At 42.9% G+C, this 27,812-nt stretch overlaps 1 protein-coding gene across 3 annotated transcripts in view; it reads left to right on the top strand.

The window, feature by feature from the left end:
- The window catches only part of SCAI (suppressor of cancer cell invasion), a 538,528-nt gene that overhangs the window by 41,384 nt on the left and 469,332 nt on the right, over positions 1 to 27,812 (top strand). The window lies entirely within an intron of this gene.

The raw sequence follows: 27,812 nt of genomic DNA, 5'->3' as shown, positions 1-27,812 counted from the left end.
AAGTGAACTTGTCCAATGAAAGAAACACATCATCACTAGATACATATTTAAAGAAGAATCTATAAATCCACATTTGTTTTTTTTTTATCCTGAAGATACCTCTGGTGCCAGCATTTCACCATGCATATATGACATAGTTGTAATAAAACTCAGAATAAAATAAAAATCCATTCTCTTTTTAATGCCCAGCTCACAGCATGATTGAAATTAAATGAGGGGTTTGGGAGCAGCTCCCTGTAACATGCGTGTGGCTTTGAACCTCGCCTGCCAGCCCACATTTATTTATTTTATAGCTACACATCAGAGCCATGTCGTACAGACCCAGAACAGCTTAGTGGGCAGCTCACACTAAGGTTTTGTTTTGTTCATTTAATTTAGTACCAGAAATACATGACCAGTGGGTCTGAGCTCCACCTAGGCATGGAGAGCCAGGTGCTTCATCATTGGAACTTTGCTGCTGTGGACCACTCCTCAGATTAATCCGTATCATTGCAGAGGATATGAGGTTATGCGTGCCTGTATTGTAAGTGGATCATACAGCGAGATGGGGCAGGGGATTCGATCATCTTGTTCCTTGTGCCATGTGGACAATCAGAGCTATCAAGATCCCTTTGGATCCGAGACACACTCCGCTCCGAAACCAGCCCCGGCCAGATGGCAGAGTCTCTGGATCATGAAAAGTAGATCTGCTTATGACATGTGGGAAGGGACCAGTGCTGTAGACAATTCATCTGGCAATTTTTCTTATCCTCTTGTTAGTACCCTTTTCATTTAAAGAAACACAAATACATTAATAAAGTGCAACTCTCCTAATGAAGGCCGTACTGACTTGACCAAACATAGGAGAAGCTCTCGGGCAGTAAAGAAACTCAAGATAGACTCTAAACACCTACATCTTCCTGAAATCATTTCCATCCTCTTGCCTCTCTTCCTATATTGCTTCTCAAGAACAGAAGTCTAGATTAGTGGTTCTCAACCTTTTCTCCTCTGTAGACCCCAACCTTATTATTACTGGAGCCCGGGTGACCCCAACTTAATCAAAATTGGAATATGGGAACCCCTCACTGAGTCATTACTGAAAGCTGGGGACCTAATATGTTAATATTATTTAATTTTGGAAGCAGTCACGGACCCCCTGATGAGGCTTCGTGGACCCCCAGGGGTCCCTGGACCACAGGTTGGGAACCACTGGTCTAGATACCCAGTATCAGAAAAGTGTCTGAAGTCTTGTACGCTTCACAACAGAATAGCTTTTGATGTCTTTTAATCTTTCAGTGCAACAAAGGTTCTACTGCAATACCCTGCTAGGTTATTCATGCCGAATGAAAGAACAAGCATTGGCAATGCCAGTAGGCCTGGCTTTAAAGGAATGTTGAATGGTAAATAGCATGGGAACGACATGTATTTGTGTGGAAACAAAGAACTGTAGGATAATTTTGGTGCAGGTTAAAAGGTCAGGTGACAGTTGCACTGTCAAGCCAGACAGAATAATTAATGTAGGTTAACAACTGCCCTCCTTCCATCAGTGCTACTGCCAGAGGAAAAATATATAAATTATCTAGTTGTCTAACACACCTTTACAGTATTGCAATGTTGTAGGTGTGTGTCCCTGATATTTCAGACCCGTGCAGTTGTATAAATAAACAAATTGAGCACAACTATGTGAGGGCAAGTACTTTTTTTGAGGAAGCACACAACTTTTGCACAATCAAAATATGTAATCCTGGTTCCCAACATGGGGGCGGAGCCAACACCCCTGTCCTGGTCATTCTCACATTACTGTTTAGTGACAGCTGGGCTGTCAAACCAGACCATAAAAAGTGTTTTATTTTATTCAAAGATACAAGCACCAGTAGTTAAATTTAGACTTGCCTAATATGCCTTGCTAATATTTGAAATCCAGTAGGTACATGGTGTAGAACCTTGAAAGAAAACCTCTTATTTGTGTTAAAAAAACTTGCATTTTTGGTAGGATATTCTGTGCAGGTGCTTTAATAGTGAAAGGCGTGGCAAGGCCATCAATAGATGTTAATGAAGGCATCACTAACTTTTGATCGCAGAAGTCCTGCACCTGTAAAGCTAAGTACCAAACTGAAAGTTTACTCGTGCCTTGCTTGCCTTGGAGTATGTATAGGTTCCTTGTACTTGATTCAGATTTTAGTATAAAAGTAGTACCTCGTTCTTTAAAGGAGAATTATGTAAATTCAAAACAATCTTTCATAATAGATTTCCTCTGTCTTGGAGCACGTTTCCGTAAGAAACATTACTCTAATTGAAGCACTTGCTTTATTGAGTCTGTAAATTCAGTACTTATTTTGCAGTAGGATAAATAAATGGCGCCTTTACTATCCCTTTGCAAGACGTAATTACAATCCTGACGATTTAATTGCAGAGTCTGAATATTAGGTGAGGATGCTTAGTGCTCAAAGCTAATTTAAAAATACATTGGTGCAATGCGTAGTCAGTATCATTTAAACAAAGAAAGAGTCTATTTAGTTTCTCATTGCTTCGTTTTAGAGAATTCCAATTTCATTGGAAACAATTTCAAAGGAAAAGTCAAAAGCTGTTACATCATACATTAATTTAGATATTTCATTTATACTGTTTGTGTTGAAATAGATTTAATCATAATTCAATTTATAGAGTGAAATTTCCACATTCTTTTGCCAATACTGTGTATGCAAATATCTTTGCAAAATGTTTTTGGGAAGTACTTGTAAACCTAGCAGATCCCCTGTCCCTGACCTTTGCTACAAGTCCTTACCTAACACTTCTTTTTTTTCTCAACCTTAGCTTCACCTTGTCCCAGACCATTATTATGTCCTATAACTATCTTGACACTAAACCTACCATTGACACTTTCTAAAACTGACCTTTGACACCACCTCTAACACATAGCCTGGCCCTTATCTAGCTTTGAACCTAAGCTGAACTTTGACCATCCCTTACCTTGACTCTAACTTAATCCTGACCAAATCCTTCATTTTATTATCCTAGTTTTGATGAAGTGTACTTTTCTGGTTTTGTTTTACATTTAAACCGGTTTCACAGAATTGTTTACCTTTAAATGTATTGTATGTGAAAAAAACAGGATGTACAAAAAAAATCTCATTGGCGCGTCCTGTCAGTTAGGAAAGAATCATAAAAACTGAGACCACGTTTAAAGTCCTTTGTCACCTGTTCACGCACAGCTGTACGTAGTGTAGTTATCTATGCAAGACAGGTAGTTAACACTTGAGAGTTGGGTGCAGATCCAGGGCGTCCCAAAAAGTAGAAAAATAATTTCAATGTGCCGCAGACCAGTTATTAAAATATTTGCGCTATTGTCATTTAACACCTCATGGACAATAGGTTCTTGAACTACATGTTTTCCGTGCAACTGTCTTAGTTTAGTTTCAGACAAAAAAACTTGAAATAGTATGCTATCCAAAGAATTGAGCTCACGATAGAAACAACTATAATTGACAGTGGGCGAAATGAGAGGAATTCTGCACCAAGCGCAGTATTAAAATACATTTTTAGAATTTTAGTAAGACAAAATTTGTTCCTTTTATAGAACAAATTTTGCTGGAAAGTTGTTTTAGAACAATCTATCCAAAATGTTTGCAAGGGAGTTTATTTCTCTGAATTTTGCAACCTGATGATTCAGGTTGGTGTAGTGCTTCTGTAAGTTCTTGATTATGTAGATGATGATGACACAATACTTTAAATTTTGATGGGAATTTTCCTTGTATAGTCACTGTGATCAGTAGTGTGGGGCTGCTTTGCAGAACCGTGTGCTACTATAAGTCCTCTTTGAAAATATGGGGACATTTAATGAGGTAAAATTGGACTCTCCTCATTTGTGTGGATGTAAGTGAAAGTTAAAAATATAAAGTGAGGGAAACACATTACAGTCACACACTGAACTGCCTTTTAATGCTTACCGCACCCAGAGGGGGTCTATCTGCCCTTTGAAATCTTCAGAAATGCTTCCATCCTGTGGAGTTCCACGGGGGTCTGACCTGTCACGCACGTTGTTGGACATCTATCTATCTTGAACCTCTACTTGACATTTTCACAGACTCTTAGGTAGGGGTGGAGTCATATGTTGACAGAATCCAAATCTAGATTGGATTCTGTCAAGATACAACAGCCGTGGTCGATTAGCAAAGGCTGCTGACATGTCCTCATGGAAGATAATTAACTTTCAGATAAGCAACACAAAAAGGACGTCCTAATTTTTGGCACAGATTATTAATTTGTCTTGATATCCTTACACTCCCCTCTTACTCTTACATGGCAGCGGCCAGTTTCCACCAAAAGTGAAACAACTAGGGTTTGTATGTCAACTCTTGTTGGTTGTTGGAAGTTGCTTCCATCAACTCTCTACCTTGAGGCATATTCTTCCATTATCTTCTATCTCTTGTTAAGCATTGGTGGTGGGTTATAGGATCATTACTTGTCTTGACAGTTGTAACTCTCTATGTGATGTAGTTTATGTTTCTCAGCATTGCCACATGCAGAGAATACAGCACGCTGTAGTCTGGTTTACAGCAAGACTCGATTGGGAAGATGATGCCACCTAAACACGATGTACAGTGCAATATCTTCCTGTTGTGGCTAAAATTTTGTATACAATAGGAAGTATCCCTTTTTGACGCATTAACAGCTTTGTCCCTACTTATTTGACTAATAAAATATTCCTCCATCTTTCTTGAGTTAAGAGGCTGCTCATTAGTGCCATCTGGGCGAAATGTAACCCCAAAAGTTGGAGGACCTCTTCCTTCAGTCCCTCTCTTTCCTGGAATTCTCTACCCATCAAGCTTGTGCAAACGTTCTTCTTCTTCACCTTCTCAACAGTTCTCAGAAATATTTTTTTAGGTAACTATTAAGACCAGTGTTAAGAGTAACTAATAAATGATAAGTGTACTTAATTAATCATTTCACTAATTAGGTAGGGAAGATGTGTGTTTTTTAATGAGTGGGTCTCACTCTTAAAGTTACAAGCCGTAATACTCCACAAACACAATCAAGATAACCAAAAAAGAAATAACCAAACAATAAAACACCTCAGAGCAATGCATGCATTAAAATCAGGAAAAAATTAAATATGTATGTAGAAATAAGGGGTATATTACAAGGATAATACAGATGGCAAGCCAAAGAATAAGTGCATGAGAATGAGGTACCTCACTACTTCACACTTACATTAAGCCTTAGAAATGTTTTTAAATATCTCTGTGGCCTTCCAGTACTAGCTGGTACTCGATCTTCCAAAACTACCTTGTTCACTCTTGCAGTACAGCTGGCAGCCATACACAACACACCCTTGTAATTTTCCACACATCTCCATTATCCAATACCACAACATTCCAATGCACACCATATCATAACATTTCCATACCTTCTTCTACACACACACTTCCTCTCAACATATTTTCTATTATACTCTCCTGGTGACTTCAAAGTCTGTCTTTCATCTAATGGGTTTGCCAAACATCCTTCACGGTCACCCGTCTTGAATACACCAGAGAAAACTTGGACCTCAGCAATCTCTGTTTCAAGCATACAAATTGTTGACACTCCAGTCGCAACATTAGGTGCCGAGCAATGAGCCCACCACATTTCAGCCTCTGGTACCCTTGCACTGAGAGCCATGTGCACACATGATTTGATCAGCCAGTTTATACTTTCAACCAGCCAGTTGACTTGAAGCATTTGCAATACTGTTCTTTGATGTTCCCCACCATCGCATCTCAAAAACGTTTTCATCAATACATGAACTGTAGTCCCTAAAGAACTAGGAATCCCTTCTCTCTCAAACTCCCCATAGCCACACTGCTCACTTCTTTCACTGAAATCCATTTAGAACAATAAACCACTTCCACTGAAATAATTGCTCACTAACTTATAGCATTAGCACCAGCCTATTAATTTCCAACACAAACTTTCACCAAAGAGTCTCTAGCACCAGATAGGGCACAAAGGGACTTCACTCACTATCTTAACCTTTCTGCTGACGCACACTGTAAACAGTCCTTTACCACCATTTCCGCCATGGCATCTATTCTTGCCCACCAATAAACCTTTTGCACCTTTGCCTTGACAAGGCTCCTAGCAGCTGACGCTCGTGTGCCAGTTTAAAAAAAAACTTTTTTACAAATACACTCTGCAAGAACTAACCTATCTCCCCATCTTAAGTTTCCTTCTAGAATATTAAATTCTCCCAACACAGTCCAATATTTTCCCTCTTTCCCAGGTTGACATTTCTTCACTGGCTAACCCTCCACAAGGATTATCAACATTATTGAAAACTCCATTGCTCTTCTTAACTTTCTCTTACTCTAAACCCTCCATTGTTAACTTCTCCCACAAAATGTTGTTTTTAATCTCATCCTCTTATGCTTTTACATCATCCAAATCAATTGTTAGCAGGGATAGGCCATCAGTAAGCTCTGTTCCTTAACCCTGGGACACTTTACACTTGAAAACTGTGCTCTCTTACACCTCGCAATCTTTAGCATGGACAACTGGGAACACTAAAAAAAGCAAAACTTTAGGATTATGGTCAATTCTTTTTCAAACGGTATAGTCCAGAAATAAAACCCTTAAAATGCTTTACATCCCAGCGGCATTGCAAATCCTGTTTTTGATAGCTGATAGTTAAATTATGCTGCCGAGGGCTCTGGACTCAGACACTTCCATTGCTTCCTTGCAGCCTACAACCTGTGAAAGTTTGCATCCAAGGCTCTTCAAGCTAGCGTTGGTCGTTACATTCATCTCTCTGCTGATGTCAAACTGATTTAGAACTGTCCCTTTCTCTATTCCACCCTAAATCATTTAAAGATGAATTGAACTTCATCTGTCTGCTTGAGATTGGCCAGCTTCTTCAACAGCCTGAAGATGCTGGGTTATTTTGGTACCACATCTTCCCATCTCCAGTGATCTGAATACTAAGAGTACCTGCACACTAACATTGGGTTGTAGCCTTATCCCTAAGACCCCTGGTCCATCAACCATGTTTAGCTGGATAAAGTTCCAAGCCTTCCTTTTGTCTTTGAATTCATGTCATTCCAGTCACATGGATTCCAGGTTTTCCATACCACCTCCTCCACCCCTGCAACACCGCTGGATGTTGATATCTGGTTCAGTCAGTTCACCTGTGCGTGCACCAGAGTGTTCCCGGATTCCTTCTAACTCATCAGAGTATAAGGCGAACCTAGATCCACAAACCAGCCTCATCCTTTGCATGACGCATCACACCACGCTTCGGATATCTTTTTGGGCATCCTTCACCTGTAAAACAAACTTCCCTCCAGTCTTGCACAATTGCATGCTTTGCTTACACTATTTAGCACTTAACAGTCTTGCTTGATATCCCTTTTTCATAGAAATTCAACATCACGCTTTCCTAGCGTAGTACATTTCACTGATAGAAGCATGCCCAGGGTTGTCATTACTAAATCCATGTGTACTGAGCTTGCACTATGTTGTTGGCTTGTTGAGGTTGAAGTCTTGGTTCCTCTTCCGCTCTTTGAAAACATTTACGCTGGCAACCCCTTCCCCCCCATTCAGCTCTAATCTCACATCACCAATCCATTCTGCTGTGTGTTGCATTCCCTCTACAATCACTGTTACATCTTTAAGGTCAGGGTTGTTTGACAATAATTGCTTCTGATTGTTCTGGTTACTTGTACATCTCACCAGTTGATCGCGCATCAGTGATTCAGTAAGCTTCCCAGGCTCACAGGTGCAGGCAGTGTTTCTAAGACCAGCTGTATAATTCCCCACTTGTTAAAATTTTCTTTGGGGTCTTGCAAAAAGCATATGATGCTCTACTACCTCAGTAGCTCTTGGTCCAACATTTGATTCTAAAATTTTTATCAACAAGATGTCTTTAGCCTCATCATTCCCCCCTTCCACGGGTACCTATGGTATACTATTGTAAATGATGTGTCGTTCAATCCTGGAATTGCGCAGCAGAACCGTTTGCTTCTAACAGGCGACGATTTCCCCCACCAGTTGCAATTACATGTGGATCAAAATGTTTTTTACACTGAAACATGGGCTCTCCAGCCTAATTCAGAAATAAAGGAGGCTGAGACATGCTTTCCGCAGCCAAAGAAACCTGAGAATTTAATACAACAAGCTAATATGATGATCTAAAGCTGCTATCAAGCACAGGAAATGAAAACAACTTGGAAAAAGTGTCTATTCAAATAAACAAGTTAGAACCAACCAAAAACTGATGGCTGTTATGCTTCAGAAACCCATGGAGGCAAAGTTTTTTCATACAAACTGTCACACAGAAAATAAATAAGTATAAATGGGTTTGTCGACATTCCCTCGATGAATGTTTAGTTACTATTTCCAGTACCGCAAATCAAACCTCGCAAGTTGTCATCATGTTGCACTTGCCACAAAGTATAATGTCCTCGACTAAGTAATCGAAGTTTTTTTTGTTGAAATTTCCACAGAAGATGGTGTTGCTCCTTTAACACATATGCATTGAATTAAATGTAATGATAATTCCACTTCTCTCTTTTTTCCTATACTATGGTGCTAGTTAGGGAGTAATTTGCCTGATGACATCATGCAGCGCGGCAACTCACAGCAGAGGAAGCCACATAGTTCGGAAGATCAAGGTTGCAACAAATTCCTTCTAAACATAAGGATGCGCTGTTCACATGCCTCCTAAGCTTAGTCTTACGCGGCATGTGAATAGAGTAGAGTTGAGCATGTGCAGTCCACCAAGCAAATCACTAGTGAGTTCCGTTTGATTGTGCACAAGAGGCATTTTTAGGTCTCTCCTAAGTGATGCATTTGCGGGACCTTTTGTTTTCTAAATGTGGATTTAGCGACCGCCCACTGCTTACCAGTAGTTGGCTTCATTGTCACTCTTTTTTGCTTGCTTCCTACTGGTCAGTTCTGATTGGGTTCCTTACAAGAACACATGTTTTTCAGCTGTCTCCCTCATGCACTTCTCCCCGTTCTGAGTCCCTCCAGCTGACCTGCCGTCCATCTGCTTACCCACAGCACCTCCCACCCTCTCTCTGTTGTCCTTGTTGGTAATCCCTCACTCGGTTGTTTGTGTTGAACCGCCTCCATCCCCTTCTCCTTCTGTTGTTGTGTTGCAGCCACACTGCTGTACAACATGGCTTAAAAAAGGTGAAACCTATTTTCTTTGCCAATGTTTGTTTTTCTAAATGTAATAGTTGTGCACCAATTGTGCATAAAGATGAGAACAGTCCACTTATCCTGGAACAAATACCTAAACCCTCAAGAGCAGCCAGTAAATTCATTGGTGGGTTGGAGGTGTTGGCTGTTCCTCGCACAGCTGAAGTAACTCATCACCAGTTTGTGTTGTGAAGAAAGGCCCTGGATTCAAGAAGTGAGCTAAAGAGTTTTTAATAAAGTTATAGGCCAAATGACAAACCAACAACCTGTTAGCTAACCATCCAGGAAAAACACAATTCAGAAAATACAGCACATTCACCTGAATTCTAAAACTTCTCCCAAGTCAGGCGCCTTCCGCTGATGAAGCACCATAGTAGTCATCCTGCCTCTTTTTATCTTTTACTCACCCTGCTTACCCCGCCTCTTTACGCTGTATCATGAAGACAACCTGAAGCTTTATGCGTGTTATTTAAAGACTGTAAATAAAAAGAAGATATTAATCTAGGTAAAAGTATCAAAACAGGTGTATGTCACAATATTAGATAGGTTTAAGATGTGTTTAGTTAAGTACTCAAAATCACCCCCCAAACCTGGTCAGACCCTGGGGGGACTAGAGTTAAACAGAGCATGAATTCATTGTCACTTCAGGGGGAGCACAGCAGTCCATTATTTTGACAAATTGGAAATTTCCAGTTAGGTCCTAAAGTTTAATGGTTGGATTTTTGAAAAGCATTTGATGGGCCAAACCCCAGAATGGGAAAGTGAAATAGTTGTTTATACCAAGGCCAGCTAAAATTGTAGTAAAAAAGTTCCTGTTGTCAGTGGGCCACGGATCCTGCTGAGCAAAGTCTCTTAATGCCAAAAGCCATCTCTCCTCCTTTGTGTTGACGTTGTTCCTAAAAGACATTGGTGCACACCATGAAATCATTGCATCGCCCGCCAGGCTGCGGCACATGGGTCTGAATGCCGCCCGCTGACAGACCTGCTGACCCAGAAATCTTAATCAGACCTCACTTTGTGTGTCTTGACTGTGCTTGCTGTCTGTGAAATCACTTTACCCAACCTTTGCAGCTCCAAGTGGGCGTTGATCGAAGCCTGCGGCAAAGAAAAGCAGAGCAGTGGCCTCACAGCAGTGCTTGCGCGGATGCAGTACAACTCCAGGATAAACACATATTGTGGAGTGTTTTGTTCTACCTTGTACCTATTGTAAACTATGTACAGAGAGTAACCACACGGGGCCACAGCACACACTTACGTTAGAACAATCAGTCCAATTTCAGTAACTATTGGTGGAATTCATCCTTTGTTGAACTGATGAATACCTTGGCAATTTGAGTACCACCCGGGCAGCTGCATTTTGGATCAACTGTAGTTAGTTCAGTGAGGCTTGGTTTATATGTAGAGAAAGTGCATTGCAATAATCCATTCTTGATATTAGAAACGCTTAAAACCACCATCACTCTGAGCGCTAGTGGTATAAATGGCAAGGCTTTTTTTTTTTTCGAATCCTCATCATCCAAAAACACGCCTTGACTATTTTATTGAATTGTATGTCAAAATGTAAGGAGGAGTCAGACATTGCCCCCCAATTCTTTGCCACTGTGATGGGGGTAGGCAGAGTGCTGCAGGACTCAGGCCACCATCTACTGCTCCCAATTGTCATCTTGGTCCCAAAAATCAATATCTCAGTTTTAGCTCCCCATCCAATAGCTTACGTCCCTCATACAAGCATAGATTAAATAGTGTCTGACTGAGCGACGATACTGTGGGACTCCACAATGGAGATCAAAAGTCTCCACAGCTTACCACAGTTGATCTTCCGTGGAGAAACAAAATCAGGATTTTAGGGTCGATCCCTTCATGCCTTTGTGATACAGACGTTGAACCGTCAGCTGGGGAGAGATGGTATCAAAGGCTGCTGATAGACCCAGCAACACTAGAATGGTGGCCCCTCCCTGATCTACTTGCCTACGGATGATGTTTGTAGTGGCAACCAAGGCAGATTTCTGTGCTATGGTTTGTCCCAAACCCATGTTGTGTAGGATCAAGGCAACCATGTGGAAGCATATAACTTGCCAGCTCTTGATTGATGTGTTTCTTTAGAACCTTGGCGTGGACAGGGAGGAGGGAGATAGGCCGTATATTTTTCAGATCACAGGGATCCCTCACTTTTTTTCAGGAGTTTGACAATTTTCTGTTTCTATATTATTGGAAACACCCCTGTTTTCAAGACCTCTCTGTACACAATCTCCAATCCCTCTGTAATCGGTTCTGGGACCATATGTAGAACCCTTGGTGGACAGGGGTCATCCTGTGATCCTGATTTGATTTTGTCTGCATACAGAGTGCCAAATATTGTCAAAAACTGTCCCTTATCGTCTTCATCCTCTGGCCCGACTACTTGCTTACCTGAATGTATCGGCAGACCGGAAAAGTCTTCATGAATGTTCAGAATTTTATCTCTGAAAAACTCTGCAAACTTATCACAAAATGTTTGTGAGTTCTCAGTCTCCTGGGAGATCTGAGGCTCCGTAAGGGATCTTATTACTTTAAACAGCTCTTTAGGAACGTTTTCCGCGCCCCTAATGTTCTGCGTGTAATACCTGTTTTTCGCTTCTCAAATTGCTAATTTGTATTTACCCATAGCTTCCCTGAGCCTCGCATTTTCCTCCAGTCCTGGATCTAATTTCCATCTCCTTTCCAACCTCCTACAAAGTCTTTGGTGCACCTTAAGCTCATCTGTATACCATGAGACTGATACTCTTTTATTAGCAGTGTTTTTGCTTTCCTGAGTGGGGCTACTTCTTCTACCTCTATCTGGTCCCACTTGCAAAAAATTCTCTGCCATAGGTCCGGGCCCTTCCAGGAGCCTTTCTTTATGCCTACCTAAGGCTGTTATCAAATCGTTCTCCTCTATTCTACTGCAATTCCTACTATTATTTGGAAAATTCTGACTGTGTACTTTCCCCCTCTCACCTCCAACTGCAAAAGTGATCAAGCTGTGATCTGAACAATCTAGAGCTATACATCCTGTGATGGTAACATGCCCTTGTTTAGAAACAGTACCATCTAGGAGGTGCTCCCCAATCTGAGTGACGTCTTCCACTGCTTGCTTCCAACCGAAGCATGTCATGAAGTCTACAAAGGAATGTAGACTTATAATGTTCATCCCCCAGATGTAGGTTGATGTCTCCAAAGAGACCACTCTGTTCCACCGCCAACACTGGTTCAATCGATTTGTGGAGAGTGTCCAAAAATGTATTTTTTGGTCCTGGTGAACGGTATACTAAAATGCCCTGCGCCCATGCCACCTTACTGTGCCTGAGCTTGAATTAGACTCCCTCACAAATATCTCAGCTAATATTAATAGGGTCCAAACTCCCATTTAGCTCTTCTTTAAAAATGACAAATTACCGCCATCCCCCCCTCCTCTGTTCTGGCCTGTTTTCCCTTAATGTCTCATAACCTGGTGGTGTGGCTAAGATTACATCAGGGCCAGAGTCTTGCTTGGTCCTGGATTCATTTATTGACATTTAACAGCATGCAAGCTGTGACTACATTGGAAGCAAATCCTGAGTTCAGGTAGCTAAGGATTCAATGTCAAGATAGCGCTTTGAATTGTTGAATGTAGTTTAACAGTGAAACTGGTGGTGTAAGAAAGTTTATTTTAATATTATGTGTGTTGTGGTAGCAAATACATTCTAGACTGTTGTGCATCCAGTCACTCTTTTCCAGAGAGCTTTGGAATGTCAATTTACACCTCGGAAATATGGAATTAAGATGTATTTTATATCCGTTAACTCGTTCAAAACTATGCTTTCTGTAATCAGGCAGTCATGCCTAGAAAATTGGAGATTGTACTATAAAATATATTATTTTTTTGTGGAGATCGATGTTCTACTCAACTACATCTTAGTGTGGAACAAAGTTATCCATGAAGAAGTTCCACAGATGTAAGGAACGAAACGTGTTGTTGTGTTTTTTAATTGATAGAATTACGAACAAGGATGCTTAGGGACCTATTGAAGACTCATGAGCTCATCTTTGAACCCGTTTGACTGAGTGCACTCAGTCCAGACTTAATTACAAGTTATGCATTTATGCAGCAGTACGTGCAGCTGGGTACCAGTCAGAGGAGCACCAGGCATTTAAAGGGCTTGACTAAGGAGTATGGTTTTCCTTTCACCATAGCTGTTATTGTACATTGTTCAAGTTGTAAAAATCACTTTGAGTTCCGCAGCCACAATATTCGCATATGGGTAGTTTGTTAACCAAATCCATTTTATTTTAGTTGATCACCTCAGCAGTATAATTTTCATGTGTCCTCATCAAACTGTCAAGCACTTCTAATTCCTGGTCACAGTGTGGACTTTTTGTGTAGTATCTTTTGTGTTTTAAATAAATACAAATCCACTCTAATGAGGCAACATCCAGTCACATCCATATCCAAGAAATGTGCATCTCTGTGCCACTTTGAATCCTCAGCTCACCTTGGTCTAGACCCCTGAAGAAAACAGTAGGTCATCACTGCTTGCTTGTTCGGATGCTGCCTGCTTCTGCAGTCTTCTCTTGTGCCCTCTGCTATGCCATCCTCCCAAGGCTTAATGTTACTGCTGGAGCCCTCCAACAATTTAAAGCTCTAGGAGTCCATCTCTCTCCAGCGGGTCTCCCTATGTTGCACAATGGCTGATGTAAGTTATAAACAACCAACCCATGCACACTGTCCATAAACTGACCCTTTACTTCATCCTGTAATTCATACGTCTTTGTTCTGCTTTCATTTGTAACCTCTCTTTCACTTCTGTGTCATTCCCTCTAGAGTATGCTTGATACTGCAGGCTCCCAGAAAATATATTACTTCCCGTCATGTTTAATTCTCAGCTTAGTAGACAAGAGAATCATTGCTTGTGCACAATGCAAAGTATTTCTCTTGTGCTACGTTTCTTTTTGGGGCGAAGCCTACCAGACAGCCCAGCTGTCCTGTTTGAGGACAACTTCTTGGGGACATTTGTAAAGCTTCCGTCCGTTGCTTACCATTGGCTTTGTGGTTTGTAACTCACATCTGCATGCTTTCTATTTGCTGCATTTGTTTTAGGCTGTCCAGCTTGAGTTGGTCCCTCCCGTTGTCCACATCTTATTTACTGTATCCTTCCACCAGTGTTCAGTTTCTGTAAATAGGCCTTTAAATCTTGATCTTATCTTTCACATTTGCTGTGCAGTCAAATGTCAGGCTCTGTCTTCCAGGGAGCTTGGTGTTTACTTGTCTTTTTCTGATTTCAAAGTGAGAGCATTTATGTGAAAATCATGCCGGCTACCTGAGGGTGTGCTGGAGGAAGGCTGTATAATGTTATTTTTTTGTAGCACACAACAAAATGTCTCTGTAAATGAACTGTGCAGATGTTTCAGAATATATCAGAATTAGGAAAGCACAAATGAAGCACATTTTCAGAACTTCTGAAGTGTGATGGAAACAGATATTTTAATACTTGTCAAAAAAATCAATACACTAGGTGACCACACTTCCATACATTATTGTTTGTGTGCTGCATACCCTGTATTAGCAAAACTCTATATCTGTGCAAATGTAGTGGTCATGTTAATTGAAGTTGTGTTGTCTGTGATGTCAGTGTGCTATAGCGCCACACCCACTTCACTTTACCCACCTCCACGCTACTCTGCATCACTGCTTGCCACTGCACTCTACTCTGAATCACTCCACCACCACTGCACTCTACGCCAGTGCTCTCTACTCTGTACCACTCCGCTCTACACCAGTGAACTTTATGCCAATCCACTCTTCCCTACTCTAATCTACTCTGTACCACTGCATTCTATGCCACTCTACTTTGTCACAGCATTCTATGCCAATGCACTTTACCCTGCACCTCTTCACTCTGCCCCATACCACTCCACTCTACCTTGCAGTAGTCTACTCTGCGCCACTTCACTGTACTCTGAAACAGTCTACTCTGTGCCACTCCACTCTGCACCACTCCACACTACTCTCCTCCATTGCATTCTCTGCCGCACCACTCCAATCTGCACCACTCTACTTTACTTTGCACCACTCTATACTACAGCACTGCACTCTACTCTAACCTCGGCAGTCTACACAACTTTAGTCAAAACCAATGAATTCTATGCCAGTCTCCTGTGCACTATTGCACTCTACGACACTGTACTCTGCAACATTGCAGTCTCCGCGACTGAACTCAACGCCACTCTACTTTGCACCACTGCACTGTATGCCTCTATACTCTACAACACTCTATACCATTACACCATTGTGCTCTATATCACTGCACTCCAGCCACTCTATTCTACTCTGCACAGCTGTACTCTACGCCACTGCCCTCTATGTCACTGTACTCTGCACCACTCTAATCTATGCCAGTGCATTCTATGCCACTCGACTATACACCACCTTACTCTATGACAGTCTACTCTGCAACAGTGCACTCTCTACACTGAACTATATGCCACTCTACCCTGTGCCACTGTCCTCTGTGCCACTGCACTGTACACCACTAATCTAGGCCACTCTATGCCAAAGCACTCTACCCACTACACTCTAATTGGCATCACTCTACTGAATCCCATTTCTCTCTGTGCACCTCTACTCTGCAATACTGCACTCTCTGCCACTGAAATCTACCCCACTCTACTCTGCACCACTGCAGTCTATGCCACTGCACTGTACTCTGCACCATTGTACTTTACTGCACTGTACGCCACTACACCACTCTACTCTGCATCGCTCCACTCTATGCCACTGCACTCTACGCCAATCCACTCCAAGCCACTCTAATCTACCCTGCACCACTGCACTCTACGCTGCTCCAATCTACACCCCTGCACTCTACATCACTGTACTCTGCAACATGTACCCTCCGTGACTGAACTCGACCCCACGCTACTCTGCACCACTGCACTCTGTCACTACAGTCTACAACAATCTACTCCATGCCACTTCACTCTACTCTGAAAAACTCTATTGTACGCCACTGCGCTCTACTACACTTTATTCCAATCTGCTCCATTTCATTCTATGCCAGGCCACTCTACGCCACTGCAGTCTTGCAGGCTACCCTGAGCTAATCCACTCTGCATCACTCTACTCTACGGCTATGCCACCCTATTCTACGCCGTTGAACATTATGCCACTGCTCTTTATGCCAATGCACTCTACACTAATTTACTCAACACCAATACACTCTGTGCCACTGCACTCTATGCCAATCTACTCTGCACCATTCTATGGTACATCACTATATGCTACTCATCAACATTATATGCCCCTGCACTTTACTCCATTGAATTCGACATCATTGAACACTACACCACTTTAGTCTACACTACACCACTGCTCTCTATGCCACTTTACTCTGTAACATTCTACCGTACACCACTGTACTCTGTGCTGCTTTACTCTTCACCACTGCTCTGTACGACACTATACTCTGCAACATTGCACTCTCCGCGACTGAACTCAACGCCACTCTATTTTGCGCCACTGCACTTTTCTCTGTGCTGCTCTACTAGTCTCTATGGACATGCACTCTACGCTACTGCACTCTAAACCAATGTACTCTACAGCTCTCTGATTTACTGTGTACCATTGCACTGACACTGCATTCTATGCCACTTCACTTTACGCCTCTCTACTCTGCATCTGTCTACTGTATACCAATGCACTGTACCCCCACTCTATCAAGTGCCACTGCATTCTTTGCCGCTGCACTCTACACCTCTTCAGTCTAGACCACTCCACTCCTCAACACTGCACTCTGTACCACTGCACCCTGTGCCAATGAACTGTACTCTGTGCCACTCCACTCTCTTCCAGTGCACTCTACGCATCTACTCCATGCCACTGCACTCTTCTGCACCAACCCACTCTACCCCACTTCACTCCACTCTGAAAGAAGATACTGTACGTCACTGCACTCTATGCTACTGCCCTCTACCCCACCATGTTCCACTCTGGGCCACTCTACTCTATACGACACTCTACTCTGCAAGACTGCACTCTCAGCCACTCTACTATGCACACTGCACTCTATGCCACTTCACTATATGCTACTGCACTCTACTCTGCGCCACTGAACTTACCTGCACTTTACAGCAATCTACTCTACACCACTATACTCTACACCACTGCATTCTACTCTGCACCATTCTACTCTACCCTGCACTATTCCACTCTGCGCCACTTCACTGTACTCTGAAACATTCTACTTAACTGTACTCTACAACACTCTACCCTGTGCCACACCGTTCTACGCCATTGCACTCTACGCCACTGCAGTCAATGCTTCGCCACTCCGCTCTACTCTATGCCACTGCACTCCACTCGACTCTGCTGTATCATTGCCTTCGCTGCCAATGCACTGTACAACACTTTGATCAAAACCAATGCACTCTACACCACTGCACTCTGTGTCAATCTACTCTGCACTACTGTATTTTACATGACTTCACTGTAGGCCACTCTGTCACTCCACCCTCCAAAACTACACTCCATGATACTCCGCTGTGACGTTCTACTCCATCAAACTGTACTCCACTATGATGCTCTACTCCACTTTATGCCACTCCACTCTACTTCACTATGTGCCACTCTACAAAACTACCCCACTCTGACTCAATACACAGCTCCCTCTGTGCCACTCCATGCAACTTTACTCCATTCTGTTCTGTGACACTCTACTGCTCTCTATGCCACTCCACATCACTCTATGCCACTCCACGCCACTCTAACAATCTACTCCACAGTACTCCACTCTGCTACACTCTACTTCACTGTGTGCCTTGCTACGAAACTACTCCACTCTGACTCTATACACAACTCCCTCTGTGCCACTCCATGGCGATTTACTCCACTCTATTCTCTGACACACTACTTACTCCACTCTATTCTGCTCCACTCCACACCACTTTGACACTGCACTCCACGCCACTCTATACCACTCTACGACACTCTACTCTACTGTGTGCCACTCTACTCCACTCCTCTGTGTCACTGCACTTTATGACAGTCTACTCTGCTCTACTCTAATCTACAACACTCTAATCCAGTGGTTCCCAACCCCTCCTCAGGGGTCCGTGACTGCTTAGAAAATAAAATAGTATTAACAGATTAATCAAGTGTAGATAAATAAAGTGGCTATATGTACAACTGAACATTTTAAAAGTACTGTCAATGTCAAGGAATTTGAGGATAAAAATTAAGTTAGTATTCTCAGATTGATTTGCGGGATTAATGCAGATGCATCAAACAGAATACCGTATGAATGATGTGTGGCTTTAATTGAATTTAGAAAAGCTTCAACATTCCTGTTGAAATTAAATTATTTTATATTTGATATCTGTTTGCAAATTAAATACAAAGTGTTATTATTTGTGTGTGTTTGATGAATACTTGTTTCTGTATTTTCGTGTATTGTTTTGCATTTCAAATCATCAACAATGTTTAAGCCGGGATCCCCGCCTTCCAATAATGACTCAGTGGGGAGGGTGTTGGGGGTCCCTGGATTCTAATAATGATTCAGTGGGGGTCCCTGGGTTCCAGTAATGATAAAGTGGGGTCCACAGAAGTCAAAAGGTTGGGAACCACTGCACTACGCCACTACACTGTGCTCTGCACCATCCACAACACTTTATGCCACTCCATTCTGATACTGTACTCCACTCTGTGACACTCCACTCTTCTCCACTCCACTGTATGACACTCTACGACACTCCACTCACTCTACGAACCTAAACTGTACGACACTCTACTGCTCTCTGGGACACCACTCCCTGCATAACACTTTACACCAATTCATGCTATTCCACGCTACTAAACGCTACTCTAATTGACTACACTCTGTCACTTCACAACTCTCTTCCCCACTCAATAACACTCCACTCTATGCCACGACACTCAACTCTTTGCCACTTTCCTTTACACGACCAACTTTTAGCAATGCTGAACAGCAGCCACGCTGGTGTACAACATAGCTAAAACATATTGACAAAGCCAATAGCTCTTGCGCAGGTGAGACATATTGGCTCTGCCAGTGCTTGTGTTTTTTCTTTGTCCCTGGTCTAACCACTGAAAGTGTTAAGAATTGGCACCCAGCCACATAGCTAAGGGAGTCACTTAGCAGTAACCAGTTTCTGGGTGCGCACAGAAATTTTAAGAAGACAGTCCAGCTAACCTAGGCAGTCCAAAGGCTAATATTTAGGTACGGGATAGAACATCATAGACATCTCTGAAAACAGGCCCACAATATGTGCTACATCCATGTCCATCTGTAGTCCCTTCAACACTTTCGTCTTCTCATCTCCATTATGTCTCATTCTTAAAAAAATACCACAACTATTTGGCAAGATATTTGCTGCCCTCTTGGACTTCTCATCTGTATTTTATTCCAGTTTCTTGGCTAGATTCAGGTAATTGTGCTATGTGTGCAAATGTGTTGAAAACTAAGGGCCACAGGCTACTCAGCTTGACTCCATCATGCTAGTCAATGAAGTATCTCCTTTTCCTAAAGGATTTCCTTGAAGTCTCCTACTGATGTTCCCCCCCCCACTACCTCAACCCAAAAACCTCAAGAATATTAACAAGCATTTGCTGTGTGATAGGTAGCACATTTGTGAGAGTCAGAGCTTCTGGTGTTGTAAATGACAATGTCTTTTACCTATGTGTTTTGGTTTGGAGAGTAGTGGATGTATGCCAGGTGCCACAGCCACGCTCCCAGGCCTTTCGCCGCAGGAGAGAGGACACAACAAGGCTTCTTGGGAGTGTTTATGCTAACAGACTTACAGACTGGCTGTGATACCCTGGAGATGCAACCTTTCTAGCTTGTTTACCTAAATTTTTATAGCACCAAACAAGCCACAAAGAGGCACCTCCGTGGCATTTAACCCTGGGAATGAGGAGGTCGAAAGAGTTAGGAGCAAAGAAAAAGAGTGCAGCCATATATTTATGTGTGTTAAACCTTTAAAGGATTTATTCCTCTACATTAGCAATACCAGCCTAACTTTTAAAAACATTGACTGTATACAAAGAGAATAACAGAAGAGGCAGCTGAACTGCAAATTAATTATAGCAATTTTGTTTAGAATGGCACCTGCTTTGCAGCGCTATGAAATTCGCAGAACCTGTATTAACAAACGCTATATTAAAAAAACAAGTTATTCCCAGACTGCCCCAACACGCACCAGACAGACAAACCCTAGGGGAGAGGATGAGGCGTAAGGGCCAGAGCTGCCGACCTTGGAGCTGGGGAACACAGCCTTGTCTCGTCGCCGATATCAAGAACACCTCCTATCGCCTAGTGTTAAGCTCTCTACTCAAGTCAGTGGGTTAATGCACCCACTGCAAAGGTCACGAGAGAGCGAGATTATCACAAATTACAATCCGGACATCGCTTTTTCACCTCTTCATCTCTGCAAGCTCGATGCAACTAAATTCTAACAATTTTGTTAAGAATGGCACCTGCTTGTCAGCACTATGAAATGGCAGAACCTGTATTACCAAGCGCTATATAAAATACAAGTTATTCCCAGACTGCCCCAACATGCACCAGACACAGAACCTTAGGGGAGAGGATGTGGCGTAAGGGCCAGACCTGCTGACCTTGGAGCTGAGGAACACAGTTCGAGTCTCGGCCTCAGCTCAACATTCTGTGATTCTGGGCAAATCACATGATCTCCCCTTGCTATCAGAAATGAATGTGTTCTGGAGAAACGGAGAGGAACATGACGGTCAGCTAACGCGCTGCCCGTGAACTCCCGTCGGACGGACGAGAGACGCCAAGCATCGCGCGATTTTGGACGTGAGCAGATCTCCCCTGGTCTGTGCTCGGGAGAGCCGCGGTGGTTTTCGCTTGCTAGATTCTGAACTTTGGAGCCCCTGGCCCCCTGCGGCCGGACTGTCAGGAGGGATTTTGGCGGGGGTGAGGATTCCCCCCGCGTCTTTGTACATTTTGGTTCGGGAGCCGGCGTTTGGAAACCGGAGCTCCCGTTTGGCACTTTGGGGAAGTCCTGGAGCCGTGCCGGCGGAGCGAGCGAGGAGCGGCAAAGACGGTGACATCATTTGTTTGGCGGCTTGGGGGGAGTCCGGGGCATTTATTCTCCTGGCTTTAGCAGGCTGAGGCAGTTTGTACTACCGGTGCTGCCTTTCCAGGAGTAACGGGGCACCTAAGTCAAACTCGTATAAAACTTACATGTGTTGCTCATTTGCAAAATAAGTAGGTGCAAGAGTTCTCTATGGATTAGCGGAATACCGTGTTCTTGGTATTGCGTTCCACAACTGCATTTTGTCAGGGAGTGTTAAGTTCTGGCTCCTGGACATCCCACGAACTTGTGTAAGCTCACCGCACTGCGCAGAAGGGATTGGAAGCGCAGATGGTCGCCGATTATTCAGCATTCTTGTATTCGTGGTGGTACACGGTTTGTTTTGGAAGTGCTGGAGATCGTGAATTGTTGCTTCAATGGGATTTCTTCAGGTTTAAAGGCCTTTGCGATAAGAGGTGGGCCATTGGCCAGCTCGGTTCCCTGTGGAGTGGGGGTATTTGAATCCTCACAACGTGTACTGTGTTTTCCAGCATTTCCAGTGGCCAGGGAAAGAGAGAGGGGGAAAGAAAACAAAAAGATAAATACTCCTTTTATCGGGCCTCATTAATATCCTAATTACCCCCCTATAGTGTCTTTTTTTCCGACTTCGTCGGGAAAAAACTAGGAAGGAAAACGGCGAACAAGAAGGGGGGGTCACTGGCTACGGGGGGGGTGGTGGGGTGTCCTTGAAGCAGACACCAAATTCCAGTATTTGGACAGAAGCGGCGAGAGGTGTGCGACGTGGGAGATCTTATACTTCCCGTTGCTCTCTTCGTGGGAGTCTCCCGGAGACCCCGGAGATCTTCACAAGAAGTAACTTAATTGGGAGGGGGGTAAGAAGGGAGTGTGAGAGTGTTGGAGCCTCACAGTGTATGTCATCAATCAAGCGCCGCCCCAGGGGTGCCCGGGCAGAAGTCAATGACTTGATTGTTGCCAGGAAAAGTAAGCCCGGTACCCGTGGTGCAAGTGTTAATCTTCGGACTCAGTTGTCTGGGACTATAACAACAGGCACAGCGGACTTAGATCATAAAACCCACGGTGAGGGGTCAAACTACACAACATTAGTCGTGGATCACCCTTTACCCCTCCGGGAGGAAAGTCAAATTGAGCTTCACGGGAGGAGCGATTCGTTGATTACAAGGTATTTTCAGACTACAATCCCTCCACCACAAGCCATGGCAGACGCTCAACCGGTCTTAGGCGAGCTAGGGGTTTTAAAGCTAGTTGAAGGTGGTTCAGCTGTTGGCCCAGCTCAAAAACTATTAGATAAGGAACCAGCTACGTTGAGAGAGGGCCCTCCTAAGACACCACCCTTACTGGAAGTTGACGGTAATTTCTCTAGTGGACCAAAATCACACGACTTGGACGTACAGGCTCTGTTAATCTCTCTTACTAAAGAGATTAGGGGAAAATTCGAGATTTCAGGAACTAATCAAAATAGGATTCGGGAAGCCTGTGAAGTCTTGGAAAGTAAAATCAACCTGTTAACAGACCGGTTGGGGAAGTTAGAGGCGGTGGTGGAGGCCCATGAGGAGCGAGTTTTAGCTCAATCTAAGGACATTTTACAATTAAAACGGGGAGAAAAGTTGTTGCAGGACAAATTGGAAACATTGGAAAATAACATGAGGAGAAATAATATCAGGCTCCTGGGAGTCCCAGAGGGCTTGGAAGGGGAAGATATTAAGGGCTATGTGATTACGTTGATTAAGGAGGTCCTCCCTAGTATAGCAGGGATTAATTTGGAAGACGATATCCAGAGAGTCCATCGTGATCCTTTCAGGAAAAATTCAGGAAGGAAAAACCCCAGGAGGATCTTGATAAATTTCAACACATACTCTATAAAGGAAAGAATCTTGTCCGAAGCCCTCAAGGTTGGAGCTTTCCCCAAAGGGGATTGGTCTCTTAGGATAAGATCAGATGTGTCTAAGGCAACTTTAGACAGGCAGTGGGAGCTGGGAAACTTTATGCGGGAGCTCCGTGAACTTGGGGCTACAGTTCAACTAAGGTTCCCGGCCGCTCTCCGTATAATGTGGAAGAATAAAATGTATAATATGAGAGATCCCGGGGAGGTCAGCACATTTATAGATCAGATTAAGGTGTCTCAATAAGATCTAGTGGAAAGTTCCGTCCGGCGAGGAGTTCGAAGTGGGGATAACAGGATGGTTATCCCAGTAGAAATAGGGAGGGTTCCTCTGGGGGCAGGGGGTGGTTTTGGGGGTATGTTGGTGTTGGGTGTAGGGGTGGGAGGCACGGGTTGTTGGGGTTTGTTCTGGGTTTGGTGGGTTGAAAATGACAAAAATAAGAAAGTCCTCATATCTTGCCTACATAGGTCGGGGGGTTCGGGGTTCTCCTTTTTTTTTCCTTCTCTCTACGAATGTTCATGTATGGCAATGTAAGGTTGAGATTCCTCTCTTGGAATGTGAATGGGTTAAGGGTGCCTGGTAGGAGGAGGAAGATCTTTGAGTATTTACGATTGGTTGAGGAGGAGATCATTATCCTGCAGGAAACTCACCTTCATCAAAGTGAGTGGGAGACCTGGCTTAAACGGCTGAATTGGGTTTCATTTAGCGTATGTTCTTCTCAAACCAGTACAATAAAAGGTGTGGCAGTTTTGATTAAGAAATCCATGAGGTTCAAGGCAGGAACAGTACATGTTGACTCCAGAGGGAGGTGGGTAGTGGTAGAGCTGTGTGTATGCGGTCACTGGATTACAGTGGCGGGTTATTACGGGCCAAATATTGACTACCCAACGCCATTTCAAGACCTATTTAATATTCTACTTTCAGCTAGGTACCCAGTGGTATTAGGTGGGGATTTTAATATATTGCTAGACCCTGCACAGGACAAGTCAACCCCCCGGGGTACAGTAAATTCACCTAAAACAAGGGCACTGGTGAAACAAGCGATGCAGGATTTAGGCTTGGTAGATGTTTGGCACTGGAGAAGGGGTGAAGGAGATAGATATACATTTCACAATAAAAAATATGGGCATAGATCCAGAATAGATTTTTTTCTAATTCATAAAAGTTTATGCCCAGAGGTAAGAAGGGTAGCCCACAATATAGCATACTTGTCAGATCATTCAGCAGTAATACTACACTTGGACAGTAGGGTCATTAATAGGACTACTAGGAGCACAATTAATCGTACTTTATTTCTAGACGACGCAATAGTAGAAGCGTTAAAAAAAGACACTAGAGAATTTTTCCATGTGAATCAAGGAACTGCAAGTTTGTGGTGTGTTTGGGATGCGTTTAAGGCTTATATAAGAGGGAGGTTAATCAGCCTAGCATCAAATAAGTATCAGGAAGAGAGGGAAAAGCTGGGAAACATGGAATTGTCATTAAAAACGCTTCAAGTCTCTTTATATAATGCGCGGTTAGAAGGGAAAAAGGACTTATTAAAGGAGCTGTCTTGTCAAGAGGAAAAGGTTCGGTCTAGTTTAGACGCCTTTTTGGAAAATCGCTGTAGGTTAAAGTGGGAAAGTAGTCAATATGCACACTTTGAATATGGAGAAGGTTGCAGTAAATTGTTAGCGTGGAAGGTTAAGTCGGACCTTTCCAAAAAGCACATTTTATCAGTCAAATCAGATCTTACGAATCAGACCCGCACGGAGCAAGAAGAGATTGAGGAGGCATTCGTATCCTTTTTTCAGGAGATATATTCAGAAAATTTGGTCAACTCGGAAGAGTCGGTAAGAGAATTTTTAGATAAAGCACACCTCCCAGCTTTAGAGGAGTCTAAAATGCTCTTATTGAACGACAAGCTAAATGAGGCTGAGTTGGTTGAAGGTTTAAAGGTGTTGAAAAAAGGTAAGGCAGCGGGGCCAGATAGTCTACCTAATGAATTATACAAGGCTTTGGGGGAGGAACTTACTCCATTCTTATTAGAGCTATTTAATTCTATGTTGATAGAAGGGGCCCATATTCCTAACTCCTGGAGAGAGGCGACAATCTGTTTATTGTTAAAGCCAGGTAAGGATTCATCGTCTTGTTCCTCCTATAGGCCCATTTCCTTGCTGAACACGGACTATAAACTTTATACAGGAATCTTAGCTAAGAGATTGGGGAGGGTCATCGGCAATCTGATCCATCTGGACCAAAAGGGTTTCATGAAGGGGAGGCAGCTTCACGAGATAACTCACAAGTTATTTGCTGCAGTAGATTTGGCGGAACACGAGAAGGCGCCATTGGCGATTTTGGCTTTTGATGCGGCTAAGGCCTTTGATCGCGTTAATTGGTTGTTTTTGAAGGTGGTGTTGGAAAAAGCGGGCTTGGGAACCCCCTTCGTCAGAGCGATAGGGGAATTGTATAGATGCCCCTCAGCGAGAATCCTGGTTAATGGCCAATTATCACAAGAATTTAGGATCTGGCGGGGTACGCGACAGGGTTGCCTCCTATCTCCCTTGCTTTTCAATTTATACATTGAACCCCTGGCTACTTTACTCCGGTCTTCTAAGGAGATTATTCCATTTCGAATTGGGGGTTGGGAAAAAAAACTAGCGTTATATGCAGACGATTTGATGATATACACGAGTGAGGTTAGGTCTACTCTACCTAGGGTCATCGCCTTGATGGAACTATTTGGTAGATATTCCGGGTACAGTATAAACGTAGAAAAGACGGAAATAATGTGTTGGAACTTGTCGTATGTTTCCCCCTTAGTTAAACAAGAGATCAGATACTTGGGTATTCGATTAGCAGCTGATCTTAATGAGGTAGCTAAATTGAACTTTGACATAACATATAGGGACACCAAAAAACTGTTAAAGGCGTGGGCCGCTCTTCCTCTTACGATAATTGGAAGATCCAACATTTTGAAGATGTGTATTCTTCCAAAATTTACTTTTTTATTTAACACTATCCCACTAGAGTTCAAGAAGAGCTGGTTTAAAAAACTACAGGGGGACTTATCCTCATTTGTATGGGCTTCCAAGGGAGTAAGGATTGCTTGGAAAAAGATGAGTAGAAAAAGAGAGTGGGGGGGATCGCGTCTCCTGACCTTTTTAGGTACTATTTGGCTTTCCAATTAAAAAACATTAGAGTCTTATTGAATAAAAAGTCAGAGCACGATTTAGTCTGGAGAGCATTAACGGCACACCTTGAAGAAGGAGCAGACCATTTTTTATATAAATTTGGACACCCCAGGTACTTCAAGAAAGTTCGTTTGAAACTTCCCAGACATGCATGCAATGTTTGGATGTATTTTCGGAGGGTGTTAGAGATACCTTATTTTTGTAGTTCGGCTCCCATTTGGGATTCTCCTGACACTCCGGAATGCCTTATAGACAAACTATCAACTCCTTTGAGAGCAAGTGGGATGGTAAGATGGGGCCAGTTAATAGAAGGAGTTGAATTGTTAAGTTGGTGTGCATTCCAGGAAGGTACTGGTGGGACAGTTTCTAGATTCAAGTACCTTCAGATATCTAGTTGGGTAAAGTCTCGTCGAGATGGAGAAATAGGGAGGAGCATATGGGAAGGGAAGCTAAACCAGAAAATCATTAATAAAGAGGTTGCAGTATGGTACCATGCTTTGTTGGAATCAACAGAGGATAGTGCATCCCTTCCCTTGTTGAAGTGGGGAGCGATTTTTCCAACTCTAGATGTTATAGCATTGTGGCAAAAGTCTTGTTCAATATTGTGGCTTACCACCAGTCCAGCAGGGCTGAAGAAAAATCACTTGTTTACACTGCATAGGGTTTACTGGACTCCGGCCAAATTAACAGCTATTGGGAAAATTCAGAAGAAGTGTCCAAGGTGTGGGGAAGATAAGGCTGATGATATCCATATGTTTTGGCAATGCTCTAAGTTGTTGAATTACTGGGGGGATATAGGCAGTATCTTAAAGGTAATCTTTAATGATAATTTAGTTTTAAACCTAGCAATAGTGGTGTTTGGGGTTCAGGAACAGGATACAAACTACCAGAAATTGTCAGTTCAGCAGGAGTATTTGCTGTTTATATTAATCCTTCTAGCTAGGCGAGAAATTTGTCGTAAATGGATTGATCCTCTTCCTCCTCGTGTGCTGGATTGGCAAACAGCTGTAAATCGAATTTGTACATTGGAACAACGGGGTCCCCTGTCTAGAAAAGATAACTTTTGGTTGTATTGGGAAAATGTGTATCAATAACATATTATTCTATGCTGTATAGGTTCTTTTGTTTTGTCTCTTCCCTTTAATTTTTTTTTGAATTTTTGAACTCTTAAATTCCAATGATTAGATCTCCCCCCCACCCTATTAGGGTGCTGCTTTGGTTATGATCGGGTTCTAGAAAGTAACAATTAGCAAAACAGGAGGGATGGATCATCCGAGGTATGGATTATATACTTGGAGGCACGCTGTCGCCTGCCGTGCCAGTGCTTTTCCTACCCAACCAAAGCAGGGGTGATTAATATGAGGACAAAAAAAAAATGGAAAAAAAAAAAGAAATGAGTTTACGCTACATAAAACTGCTAAACAAAAACAAATTTAAAAAAAGACTTCACAAAGAAACTGCAAGACACCCAAAACCAAGAAAGACAAAGACACAACATGCTGCCAGGAGCGAA

This window comes from Pleurodeles waltl, chromosome 6 (genome assembly GCF_031143425.1).
Source record: "Pleurodeles waltl isolate 20211129_DDA chromosome 6, aPleWal1.hap1.20221129, whole genome shotgun sequence".
In the NCBI taxonomy this organism is placed as follows: Eukaryota; Metazoa; Chordata; class Amphibia; order Caudata; family Salamandridae; genus Pleurodeles; species Pleurodeles waltl.
Note: the sequence above shows the minus strand (reverse complement) of the source record. Positions and strands in the feature narration are given on the sequence as shown.